This window comes from Chiloscyllium plagiosum, unplaced genomic scaffold (assembly GCF_037043375.1).
Source record: "Chiloscyllium plagiosum isolate Xiang-an unplaced genomic scaffold, Cpla_swu_hap1 HiC_scaffold_46, whole genome shotgun sequence".
In the NCBI taxonomy this organism is placed as follows: domain Eukaryota; kingdom Metazoa; phylum Chordata; class Chondrichthyes; order Orectolobiformes; family Hemiscylliidae; genus Chiloscyllium; species Chiloscyllium plagiosum.
In genome coordinates this window covers 47,373,351-47,386,790 of record NW_028270184.1, presented here as the reverse complement: position 1 = coordinate 47,386,790, position 13,440 = coordinate 47,373,351, and the positions used below count along the sequence as shown (strand labels likewise).

The 13,440-nt window shown below is 46.4% G+C and overlaps 1 long non-coding RNA gene across 1 annotated transcript; it reads right to left on the bottom strand.

Annotated features, from left to right (window-relative positions):
- Window positions 1-5,158: 5,158 nt before the first annotated feature.
- On the bottom strand, window positions 5,159-12,832 carry LOC148136338 (uncharacterized). The gene is made up of 3 exons (XR_015754614.1): window positions 12,771-12,832; window positions 12,118-12,224; window positions 5,159-5,250 (listed from the first exon to the last, which is right to left on the bottom strand). It is a non-coding gene; the product is annotated as an uncharacterized LOC148136338 (long non-coding RNA).
- Between the last annotated feature and the right edge of the window lie 608 nt (window positions 12,833-13,440).

The window sequence follows — 13,440 nt, the reverse complement described above, 5'->3', positions numbered from 1 at the left end:
ACCTGACTGGATCGGCAGTTTTCCTACCTTTCTGAAACTGCCACCTATCACACACCCCTCCCCCCAGCTCCTGTAAATTCTTCATTACCTTTATCCATCGCTCCATCTGGTCCATGAAATCCTACAGGATTTGAATCCTCACTTCCTGCAGACAATCAGAAACTTTCCTTAATCTCCTACGTCCAACAGGAAGAGCACATCACTGAACAAATGGCCATCTCTGCACCTTAACAGTCCACAGACCTAGAAAAAGGCAGAGCCTTCCTGCTTCACAAAACACTACTTTAGAATAAATTAGTACCAATATTATAAATTTAAAAACTTAATCAAAGTATCATAAGATGTGTATTTAAAGAAATAAACCGTAGCCCTACTGAATGTTGTAGCTTTACTAAAATAAAACAGACTAAGATTTATCTTTGAAGAGACCGAAACCCACAGAGCTGTGAGTCACAGATGAACAGCACTAAACAGAACCTTCGGTCAAATTTGTCCATGCCCACCAGATATCCGAACCTAATCTTAACCCTCTTTCCAGCACCTGGGCCATATGCCTCTAAATCTTTCCTATTCATGTCAAGTATCCAAATGCCTTTAAAATGCTATAATTGTCAGCCTCCACCACTTCTTCTGGCAGCTTATTCCATACACGCACCACTCTCTGCTTGAAAAAGTTGCTCCTTAGTTCCCTTTTATATCTTTCCCCTATCACCCTGTGGTGAAACGGTTAAAAATTATGTCCCAATACATGTGTGAATCTAACCGGAATGGAGGTGTTGCTTAGTCCCGTGTGAATCTTATTACACACCTCCCCGTGTGAATCTTCTTATCTGTATGTAACCAGAATGGAATGTGTTTTTTAGCCTTGCTCTGCTGTTCACATGAATGTTTATATCTGGAAAAGAGTATATCAGCTGGAAAAGTCTCCAGTTCGGTGAGTCTGCTCCGGGGTTACGTTTAACCGCCGAGCGTGGGTTGTTGGCAACCGCTCTACGAGAACTGACGGCTCCCAGTTCCGGTAACATGTAGAGTGAGTATAAGCCAGACCCGTTGTAAGTATGAGACCTGGTTGTGGCGACGCTGCGGGGAAAAAAATGCTCATATTCTAGCAGACTCGCCTCTTGGTCGTTTGTTCTGTGTCAGACTACTCTCCTACGAACCTGACCTTGAGAATTTTTTAAAACATTTTGGCGCTGCGAGCAGGGTCAATCGCAACTGAGGAGAGATTTTGATACAGAACAATGTTTTGGAAAAAGACTAAGAAACCAGAAGAACAAACTGTGGAGGTCCCGACCGTCCCGGGATGGCATGGACCGTGGCATGACGTGGCAGTTTGTTTGAGAAATGGTGGGGGGCGACCGGAGGAACCCCAGGGTCGCTGCTGTCCACCCTTGAGAGGATCCCAGTCCTGCCGAAGAACCCCTTGCCTGGGGTACAGCGGAGGATGTGGGCATGTCCAAAAAGCTGAAGCGGAGTTAACAGAATTGAATGGGATTGAACTGAACTGAACTGAGTGGAACTGAAGTGAATCAAATTGAACGGAACAAAATGGAACTGAGCTAAATTGAATTGAAATGGACGGAACTGAATTGAACACAATTGAATTGAACTGAACAGACCTGAACTGAGCTGAATTGAACTACACTGAATTGACTGAACTGAAATTAACTGAAACGAATTGAACTGAATTAAGCATAATGTAACACATGTATTGGGCCAAGCAGTGGAATGTGGTGTAAAATTATGTCCCAATACATGTGTGAATCATAATGTAACACATGTATTGGGCCAAGCAGTGGAATGTGGTGAAACGGTTAAAAATTATGTCCCAATACATGTGTGAATCTAACCGGAATGGAGGTGTTGCTTAGTCCCGTGTGAATCTTATTACACACCTCCCCGTGTGAATCTTCTTATCTGTATGTAACCAGAATGGAATGTGTTTTTCAGCCTTGCTCTGCTGTTCACATGAATGTTTATATCTGGAAAAGAGTATATCAGCTGGAAAAGTCTCCAGTTCGGTGAGTCTGCTCCGGGGTTACGTTTAACCGCCGAGCGTGGGTTGTTGGCAACCGCTCTACGAGAACTGACGGCTCCCAGTTCCGGTAACACGTAGAGTGAGTATAAACCAGACCCGTTGTAAGTACGAGACCTGGTTGTGGCGACGCTGCGGGGAATAAAACACTTATATTCTAGCAGACTCGCCTCTTGGCTGTTTGTTCTGTGTCAGACTACTTTCCTGCGAGCCTGACCTTGAGAATTTTTTAAAACCCACCCTCAACCAATACTCTCTATTTCTGGACTGTCCGACTCAGGGAAAAGACCTTGTCTGTTTACCCTATCCACGCTTCTAATGATTTTATAAACCTCGACGGAGGGCACCTGTCAGTCTCTGATGCTCCAGGGAAAGAAAGCCCGAGCCTTTTGCTCTCTTCCTGCAGCTCAAACTCTGGCAATATCCTTGTAAATCTTTTTTGAACCCTTTCACGTTTCACAACATCCTTCCAATTGACGGAGAACAGAAGTGCACACAATATTCCAAAAGAGACCTGACCAATTTCCTGTACATGACCTTCCGACTGCTATACTCAATGCTCTGATCAATCAAGGAATGTATTCCAAACACTTTCTTCAATATCCTATCTTCCTGCAACTCTACGTTCAAGGAAATATGAACCCGCACTGCAAGATATCTTTGTTCATCTACACTATCTAGGAATTTGCCACTAAGTGTATCAGTTCTGTTAAGATTTGCTTTTCCAAAATGCAGCACGTCACATTTATCTGAATTAAACTCCATCTGCCACTTCTCACCCATCTGAACAACATCTTCTTGTAATCTGAGGTAACCCTCTTTGCTGTCCACTATACTCCAATTTTGGTGTCATCTGCAAAATTACTAACTGTACCTCCTATGCTCATATATAAATCATATATATAAATGAGGAAATATAGTTGACCCAGCACTGATCCTTGCGGCATTCCATTGGTCACATGCCTCCAATCTGTAAAACAACCCTCCACCACCACCCTGCCTTCTACATTTGAGCCAGTTCTGTATCCAAACTGCTAGTTCTCCCTGTATTCCATGAGATCTAACCTTGCTAACCAGTCTTCCATGGGGAACATTGTCGAGCGCCTGACTGAATTCCATAGATCATGCCCACCTCTCTGCCTTCATCAATCCTCTTTGATTCATCTTCAAATCACTCAATCAAGTTTGTGAGACATGATTTCCCACGCACATAGTCATGCTGACTATCACTAATCAGTCATTGCTTTTCAGAATACATGCACATCTTGTTCCTCAGGATTCCCTTCAACAACTTGCCCAGCATCAATGTCAGGCTCACCGGTCGATAGTTCCCTGGCTTGTCCTTACCACCTTTCTTAAACAGCAGCACCACGTTAACCAACCTCTCGTCTTTCGGCATCTCACCTGTGATAATTGATGAAACAAATATCTCAGCAAGAGGCCCAGCAATCACATTCCCAGCTTCCCAGAGTTCTAGGGTACACCTGATCAGGTGCGGGGGATTAACCAAGCTTTACGGGTTACAAGACACCCAGCAAGTCCTCCTCTGTAAGGTGGACATATTCAACATGTCGACATCTATTTCCCCACATTCGAAATTGCCCATGTCCTTCTCCACAGTGAACACTGATGCAAAATATTCAGTTAGTATCTCTGCCATCTCCTGCGGTTCCATGCGTAGGCTACCTTGCTGATCTTTGAGGAGCCCTATTCTCTCTCGAGTTACCCTTTTGTTATTAAATGTATTCATAAACAGCCTTGGGATTATTCATAAATCTATTTGCGAAAGCTTTCTCATGTCCCCTTTTTGCCCTCCTGATTTCCCTCTTAAGTATACTCCTACTGTCTTTAATGCTCAGGGTTTTTGCAAAATGCAAAATATTACATCTTGATAAAACAAACGAGGGCAGACTCACACTAATTAAAAACAGGGCCTCGAGTAGTGATATGGAACAAAGAGGCCGAAGGGTTCGGGTCTTTCAAGTCTGTGTCACATGTAGACAGGGTGGTTATGAAGGTGCTTAGCACACTTGCCTTCATTGCTCAGACCTTTGAGTACAAGAGCTGGGACATTATTTTGGATGTTAGGGAGGCCTTTTTTGGAATTCGGTGTTCAGTTCTGGTCATGCTGATATCGGGAGGACATTATGTAGTTGGAGCGGAGTCAGAAGAGATTTACCAGGATGTTGATGGGAATGGACAGTTTGAATTATATGCAGAGGCTGGATAGGCTGCGACTTCTTTCACTGGCGCGCAGGAAGTTGAGGAGTGACCTTATTAGACGTTTCTCAAATCATGGAGGGTTGGTATCAGTAACGTGAACAGCAGGTGTCCTTTCCAGGAAGGGACGCGATTCAAGATTGGGTACATACCTTTTAAGGTGACAGCAGAACGGCTTTAAAAAGGTGTTCGGGAATTTTTTTTTAATTTTTGTTCAGACAATGGTTTATGTGTGGAATGAACTATCAGAGGAAGTGGTAGTTGTGAATCAAATTTCAATTTTAGCTTGGCACAGTGGCTCAGTGATTAGCACTGCTGCCAGGGTCCCAGGTTCGATTCCAGCTATGGACAACTGTCTCTGTGGGACTTGCATATTCTCCCAGTGTCTGCATGGGTTTCTTCCAGGGGCTCCAGTTTCCTCCCTAATGAGAGAGCAGCCCTATGGTCTGGTAGGGCAATGCTGCCTTTACCTTTTACACAGTGATGCCACTGTGTTTCTGGGATGGGGAGAGGGAATGCTGAAGGTAGTGGATGGGACACCACTCAGGCACAATGCTTTGTCCTGTAGGACGTTCACTTTCTTTAATAGTGTTGGGGGCTGCACTGATGCAGGCAAGTGGAGAATGTTCCAACAGAATCCTGATGTGCGCCTTATAGAGAGCAAACAGACATTGGGGAATCATGGGTTTGGGGAAACCGAGGTGTTCTCCTTGTAGCAAAGGCAATTGATAGGAGCTGTGACAGAGGGGTTTAGAAAAGTTACACGTTATAATAATAAACCTTATACCCATCAGCTCATTATACAAGGATTACAGGACACACATTAAAGGTTTGGGAAGATTCGAAGGAGAACTTTTATGCAGCAAATGGGATTCAAATGGAATACAATACTCACACCCAATGCAAATATCCAGGTCCTGATGAAGTGACTAATTCAATCAGAGTTAGGTGTTATAATGACTGAGATTACCATCTGAATGTCCACCTGTAGTATCCTGTAATACAAGTTTATTAAATCCATCACTGTCAGTTCAGGTTAGAAACTCGCACCATCCCCTCCTCCTGGCCCAGGATGACTGGACACATTACCCCTTGTGGAGGTCAGCAGTCAGTTCAGGTGGAAATCTATATGGATTTCTAGGAGTTTCCAACTTGGAATTTCATGTGACTGAACAGGGCAGATGTTTGACACATGGGACAGAATATTCCAAGAGTCAGTGAGATGTGGAGAGCAGGATTTGCTTCTTTTTTTCCCTTCCGTGCTGCCGCTGTGCCTCATCAATAAGACATGGGGTGTGAAAGGCTCATGCAGCTCGATGGGCAAGTTGCCTCCATTCTGACCAATGGGCAGCAAGCTCTTCCCATAGAGTATCTCTAAAAACAGAGCAACTCTGCATGCTTCACACTGCCCAGTGCTCTGCTGATTACCAGGTACTGTGTTCCCACAGCTGATGAATCAGTGCTTCTCCATGTTGAATAACACTTGGAGGAAGCACTGACGCAATAAAATGGTGACAAGCCTACTCTGGGTACAGGATTTCAATGTCCTCTACCAAGAGAAGCTCAGCAGCAGGATTACTGACTGAGCTGGTCGGGTCCTCAAGGGCATAGCTGCTCAACTGCGTTTGCAGCAGGCGGTAATGGAACCAGCAAGAGGGAAAAAACATACTAGATCTTATCAGTATCAATCTGCCAGCTGCAAATGCATCTGTCCATGACAGTATCGGTAAGAGCGACCATCCCACAGTCTTTTTGGAGACAAAGCCTCACCTTAAAGTTGAGAAAAACCTCTATCGTGCTGAGTGGTACTATCACCATGCTAAATGAGACAGATGTAGGAACTCAAACTGGATCTCTCTGAGGCACTGTGGGATAACAACAGTAGCAGAACTGTTCTCCAGCACAATCTGTAATCTCATGGGTTTGTACATCCCGCACTCACCCATCACAATGGACAAAAAAGGAGGGCATGCCATGAGCAGCACCAGGCATACCTAAAAATGAAATGCCAACCTGGTGAAGTGTGGTGAAAGGGTTAAAATTGTGTCCCAATACATGTGTGAATCTAACCGAAAATGGAAGGTGTCGCTTAGTCCCGTGTGAATCTTATTACACACCTTCCCGTGTGAATCTTCTTATCTGTATGTGACCAGAATGGAATGTGTTTTTCAGCCTTGCTCTGCTGTTCACATGAATGTTTAGATCTCGAAAAGAGTATATCAGCTGGAAAAGTCTCCAGTTCGGTAGAGTCTGCTCCGGGGTTGCGTTTAACCGCCGAGCGTGGGTTGTTGGCAACCGCTCTACGAGAACTGACGGCTCCCAGTTCCGGTAACACGTAGAGTGAGTATAAACCAGACCCGTTGTAAGTACGAGACCTGGTTGTGGCGACGCTGCGGGGAATAAAACACTTATATTCTAGCAGACTCGCCTCTTGGCTGTTTGTTCTGTGTCAGACTACTTTCCTGCGAGCCTGGTCCTTGACCTTGAGAATTTTTAAAAACATTTTGGCGTAGTCGGCAGGATCAATCGCAATTGAGGAAAGATTTTGATACAGAACAATGTTTTGGAAAAACGCTAAGAAACCAGAGGAACAAACTGTGGAGGTCCCGACCGTCCCGGGATGGCATGGACCGTGGCATGGCGTGGCAGTTTGTTTGAGAAATGGTGGGGGGCGACCGGAGAACTGGGAGGCCGAGGGCGTAGGAACCCCAGGGTCGCTGCTGTCCACCCTTGAGAGGATCCCAGTCCTGCCGAAGAACCCTTTGCCTGGGGTACAGCGGAGGATGTGGGCCTGTGCGGCGGCTTGTAGACAACAGTCAGACAAGCGCCAAAAAGCTGAAGCAGAATTAGCCCTCCTGAAACATGAGCAGGGACTCAGTTCGGGAGATGCCTCGATGTTGAGGCAGGAAATTATGAAGTTAAAAGCTGAATTGACAGCATTAACTGAACTAGCAGGACGAACTATTATGTATCTGTCTGCTAAGAAACGGAAAGAGAAAAGGAAGGTCCCTCGAACCCCGGACCCAGTACAAGTACGGGCGTTTGTAGCCCAGTTAAATAACGGGGATCGGTGGGATATCGATCATTGGGATGGGAACATTTGGGGAGATTCAGATGATCAGTACGAAGAGGACCCACCCGTACTCCAAGCTAAACCAGTGGTTAGGAGAAAGCAGGTTCAGAGACGTCTCCCAGTGCAACGGGAGGTAATGTTAGATGAGGAAGGAAACCCTATACGGAATGAACAAGGGGAGGCAATTATGCATGAATTACCGCGGGCTCAGCCTCCTGCAGAATTCTCTGAATTAACGGAAGACTTCACTACCGATGAGGTGCTGTTTATCACCCAGAAAACCCGACGTAATCCTGGGGAGCCGTTAGAGCTATGGCTAATTCGGCTCCTCGAGGAAGGGGGGGCAACAAGTGCAGGTAGACTATCAGGATGCTCCCAAGTTTGGTGGATTAGCAAAGGATGCTGCCATAGACCTGGGGTACCGCAGACAAGCCAAGGATATGGTAATAGATCGCAGTATGGGGACCTTATTTGGGATGTATGCCAGGGCAGTGGCCGAACAGTATCCCTTCCCGTCCGATTGGCCCCCCTTGGAAGGAACTTGGACAACAATTAAGGAAGGGGTTCAGAGGCTAACCCGTTTGTGTGTGCGGGATGCCCTGTTGCTGGGAGTGCTGGACGAGGTAGATAACACAAATGTCAGTAGACAGACTAGAGACCACCGAGTGAAGACTGCCCCCCCCTCCCCCCCCCCATTATAAACCACTGTTATTAACCATAATGTTGAGTGGACGGGGAGAAACCCTAGGAGATGCCCGTAGTATGATGAGGGAGATGGGTGGTTTGGGGGATTGGGGACCCACAACCCGTGCTTCTCAGGGGGACACGGAGGGGCGTCGCCCTGAGGCTCGGGCAGGGGGAAAAGTAAACCCTAATCAAGGAAGTAACCAAGGCCCCTCACGGCGTGCTTTGTGGCAAGCTTTGATACGGGCGCAGGTCCCAGCATCGGAGATTGATGGCCTACCTACACCGGAATTAAAAGACTTATGCAGACGAAAGGGACTGAAGGTGTCCCGGGTAGAGACGGAGTCCCGACCCACTATGGAAGACCTAGTGGAATTACTAACACAAAAATGTCAGACACGGGGTCCGGTTGTTAATGAGCCTCGAAGGGGTAGAACTTCCACTTCCCAGCGGTGGGAATCCTCGGAGGACGAGGAGGAGGAGGAGGTACGGCCTCCCCTCCGAGAGTGTTATAAAGTGGATAGGCGTGGCCGGAAACCTAGTAAGAAAGGCAAGAACAAAGAAGGGCGAGGCAAACGTCTTTACCCAGTGCTGTCTGGGGAAGATCTGTGGCTGCGCAATGCCACCGATATTCGGAATCGTCATCGATTCATGTGGTTAATAACGGTACTGCCCTCGACGAACGCCCCGTCTGAGGCGTTATTAAACCCCACGCGGGGCGGGCCAGCACCGAAGAGGGGTGCCACGGGGGGCGTGCGGTCGCATCGAACACAGTTGGCCCCTATTATGTCAACTTGTCAACAGATGGCCCGGGCGGTACTGCACACTGATGTTCATTGGCGGGTACAGTTGCCCCTCATACCCGAGTGTCATACCAAGAGGCGGCGACGAGCGTGGTACGACACCCTGCTGGGAGGCGCAGGAACTGTTATGGGTATCTCGAATGCCATTGACTCTGAGGTAACCCGTACTAAATTATCTAACACGGGACAGGCCACCTCACAAGGACTACATACTATTGGAAGGTGGATGCCATCCGTAATGATGACTCAAGGAGAGACAGCTGAAATAATGATACGATCTCTGCAATGGGAACTGGATGTCTGGGGTGCCACTCAGGAACTGTTTGAGAACATTACGGCTCAGTTAAATTGGACTGCCTGTCATATTCAAATGTTGCATGCTCAAATACAGAAAGAACGCTTTTTGCGTGTGGTAACATCCCCCAATGTACAAGCGTGGAGGGGAATATGGAATGTATCTGAGAAATTGTGGATGATAACCCATCCAGAACGAACATGGTGTAACGCAACTATGTGTAACGGATACTTTGTTCCCATGAATGTAACCCACACTGTTACGGTCTGTCGATATTATGTATTACCAGTGATTACATCTTCTGGATATTATTTTCTGAAGACAAGGGGACAGTGGTTTAGCCCAGATACCAATATTACCTATGATCTGTCCGCTTGTGAACAGACTGATCAGGGGAAAACTTGCCTACTGATGGACAGGTATCGGGACCCTTGCTTGACTAAGGGAACGGCCCTGTGCGAATGGACTGTTGAAACTCCAAGGGACATGATGTGGCAGATTGGGCCACACACGCTCTGTGTGGCTACCAATAATCCACATCCTATGCTTCCCTCAGCACCGTTCTCGGGATGCCTCTCAAATGTCTATCAGTGGCACTGGCAGAATCAGACCTATCTGTTGACCACTTATAGCAGTGCTCGCCACTTTACCAAGGTGCAGTGGAAAGTGCTGATGAATCCTTGGAACATTTCCCTGGATCGGTTTAAGCGAGGATTGGACCGATCCGAGGAGCTTAAGCAGATATTACGAAAGCATCAAACCAATGTCACCAAGGTTACGGTGTCTACCTTTATACATGGACAGGAGGTAGTACATGCTGCCCGTGTAGTGGACGTGGAGTCAGCTCATCATTGGTGGGACATATTGAGTGGTATGTCCTCCACTGCGGGGACATTCCTGTTCCCACCCTTGTCGATCCTGGTAGCGGTCCTGGTGATTTTAACATGCTGTAATGTCCTGACTTGCTTGTATATTTGGCGTGTACGTAGGCGCTTGTTAGAAAGAATACATATGGGCATAATGTAACACATGTATTGGGCCAAGCAGTGGAATGTGGTGTAAAATTATGTCCCAATACATGTGTGAATCATAATGTAACACATGTATTGGGCCAAGCAGTGGAATGTGGTGAAAGGGTTAAAATTGTGTCCCAATACATGTGTGAATCTAACCGAAAATGGAAGGTGTCGCTTAGTCCCGTGTGAATCTTATTACACACCTTCCCGTGTGAATCTTCTTATCTGTATGTGACCAGAATGGAATGTGTTTTTCAGCCTTGCTCTGCTGTTCACATGAATGTTTAGATCTCGAAAAGAGTATATCAGCTGGAAAAGTCTCCAGTTCGGTAGAGTCTGCTCCGGGGTTGCGTTTAACCGCCGAGCGTGGGTTGTTGGCAACCGCTCTACGAGAACTGACGGCTCCCAGTTCCGGTAACACGTAGAGTGAGTATAAACCAGACCCGTTGTAAGTACGAGACCTGGTTGTGGCGACGCTGCGGGGAATAAAACACTTATATTCTAGCAGACTCGCCTCTTGGCTGTTTGTTCTGTGTCAGACTACTTTCCTGCGAGCCTGGTCCTTGACCTTGAGAATTTTTAAAACATGAAGCTACCAAGCAGGACTATCTGCATATCAAACAGCATCAGCAGCAAGCAACAGAGCTAAGTGATCCCACAATCAATGGATCAGATCAGAGCTCTGCAGTTCTGCCACACCCAGTTGTGAATGATAATGGACAATTAAACAACTCGTTGCAGGAAGCACTACAGATATCCCCACCCTTACTGATGGAGGGGTTTCACACATCCATGCAAAAGATAAGATGACAGCATTTGCAGTAATTTTCAGCCAGATGCAAAGTGAGATGATCCATCTCAGTATTCTCCAGTGGTTCCCAACGTCACAGATGTGAGCTTTAAGCCAGTTCAATTTAGTTCGAATAATATCGAGAAATGGTTAAGTCGTGTAAAGGCTATGGGTCCTGCTAACATTCTGGCAATAATACTGATAGCTTGTGCTCCAGAACTTGCCATCCACCAAGCCACGTACCGCTCCAGCACTGGCACGACCGACAATGTGGAACATGCCTGGACCGACCCAGGCATGTTCAACACAAAGACACAGGGCAAATCCAACCCAGCCAATTTCCCTCTGTCAGTCCACACTCGATCAGCAGTAAAGTGATGGAAGTAGTCATCAACAGGGCTACCAAGCAGCAGCTGCTCAGCAACAGCCAGCTGAGCGACACTCATTTTAGGCTCCACCAGGGCCACTCAGCTCCCGATTGTGTTACCGACCTGATTCACAACCTGACAACCAGCTGAATCCCGGAGGTGAGGTGAGAGTGACAGCCCAGTCCCACTCCAAGACCACTAATTCTAGCTGATTGCACCCTCATCTCAGCTCATATACTGAAACTCTCATCCATCGTGTGTTATCTCCAGACTAATTATCCAAACACACTCCTGGCCAGCCTCCCAAATTCAACCTCCCTGTAATCTCAAGAAAAAAATGAAAGCTCTATCGCCCACGTGCTCACTTCTCCCCAAACATGTTCATCAGTCAAAAGGCTCCTATTCATAAGCAACAACAATTTAAAATTCTCATTCTTGATTTGATTCCTGGCTGTGATCATCCCTAGCTCCCTGCACCACACATCCTTTGTCGAGGTCTCAACCCATTTTCTTTGAGACTCCCAACGACTTGTTAATTCATTACTTCAACTATGTGGCTGATTTTACAGTTAGTAGAGCAACATGGTCTGGAATTTGCAGACAAAACCTCACAGGTCTGCTTTCCACCTTAAGACATCCCTCAAAATCTGCTTTTTGGCAATGCTTTTGGTCGCCTGACCTAAAATCTCCATCTCTGGCCTTATATCTAAAGTTCTCAATTGTATTTTTGTGAAATTATAAGCATGATAATAAAACTACAAACTGTTATTGATTTGGAAATTATCTTCAAATAATCACTGTTGCTGTAATGAATAATCTGTAAAGCCACTTACCCAACCACATTGTGGGAGCACCTTCACCACACAAACTGCAGCTGTACAAGAAAGTCAAACATCACCCTCTCCACAGGCAACAGGGCTTTGGCATTAATCACTGGTATCTGTGGAAGGAGAAACACAGTTGACATTTCAGGGAGTGCAAAACGGATTATAGGGAATGAAAAAGAAAAACGTAATCTGATAATAGAGCAGCACTTGGTCAGGGGCTGGCCGCAGTGAAAAACTCATTTATAAAGGGTCTATAAAAGTAATAATACAATACTAAACAGACCAAAAATACACCCATGGTTCGAGACTGAGGAAGCTAGATATTGACAAAGTGGTCATGAGGGAGCCCAGAGGTGAATCAGAGCAATATTAGCTGCTTTGATCCCAATGACCAGAGAAAGGCTGCACATGCGCCTTGCTGCACCTTGCCCCCTACAAAGATGGCGGCTCTGCACGTGTCCAGTGAATCGTTTTCCCGAATAAAGATGGCGGCGCTCACTCAGGCCTGCAGCCGCACTGAGGCAATTCCCCATTTACTGCAAACACGGGACTGGGACGTTCAAATTTGTGTTTTCCGACGTGCACAATTTGTTTGTAAAACCTCTCCGCTCATAGCATCACAGTTTTTCTCCCGTTTCCCAGTTTATTTCTTTCCTTACCGTATCCTTTCTCTCCATAACTTCCCGAACATTCATTACAGCGACTCTGCACCGCGTGCGAGTGATCACATGGTTGATTAGCTCCGCCCTTCTTTCACTTTGATTGGTTGGACGACCAACCTCCCGCCAGGTCATCCTGCTCCGCCCACCGTCCTTTCATTGGTCCGGTGCTGACATCAATTACCTAGAGCATGCGCAGTGTGTCCTGCTTTCGCTGATATGTTGGGTAATGTGATGGGAGAGTTTGCTGAGGGTAAGAATTCCCTTTGTGTGAGCTCTGCAGTAGATTTCCTTTATTCATGGAGGGAATTGCCTTCCTACTCATGACTGTATAGCTATGATTGATGAATCAATGCCATCGGAACCAGTACATAAACACCCCATTTTCATATCTGAGATCTTTCGCACATTGTATCACGCTTTTCTTTGGAAACAAAAAACATGAAACGGAGCCTCAAGGAATCGGAGCAGGCATAGGGCATTCATTCCCTTCAGCTTGTTCCTCCATTCTATCAGATCATGGCTGGGCCAACCCAGACCTCAACACCTCTTTTATGCTTGATCCGCATAGACCTCAACTGCTCAATATTTCAAAAATCTTTCTGACAATAGACAATAGGTGCAGGAGTAGGCCATTCTGCCCTTCGAGCCTGCACCACCATTCAATATG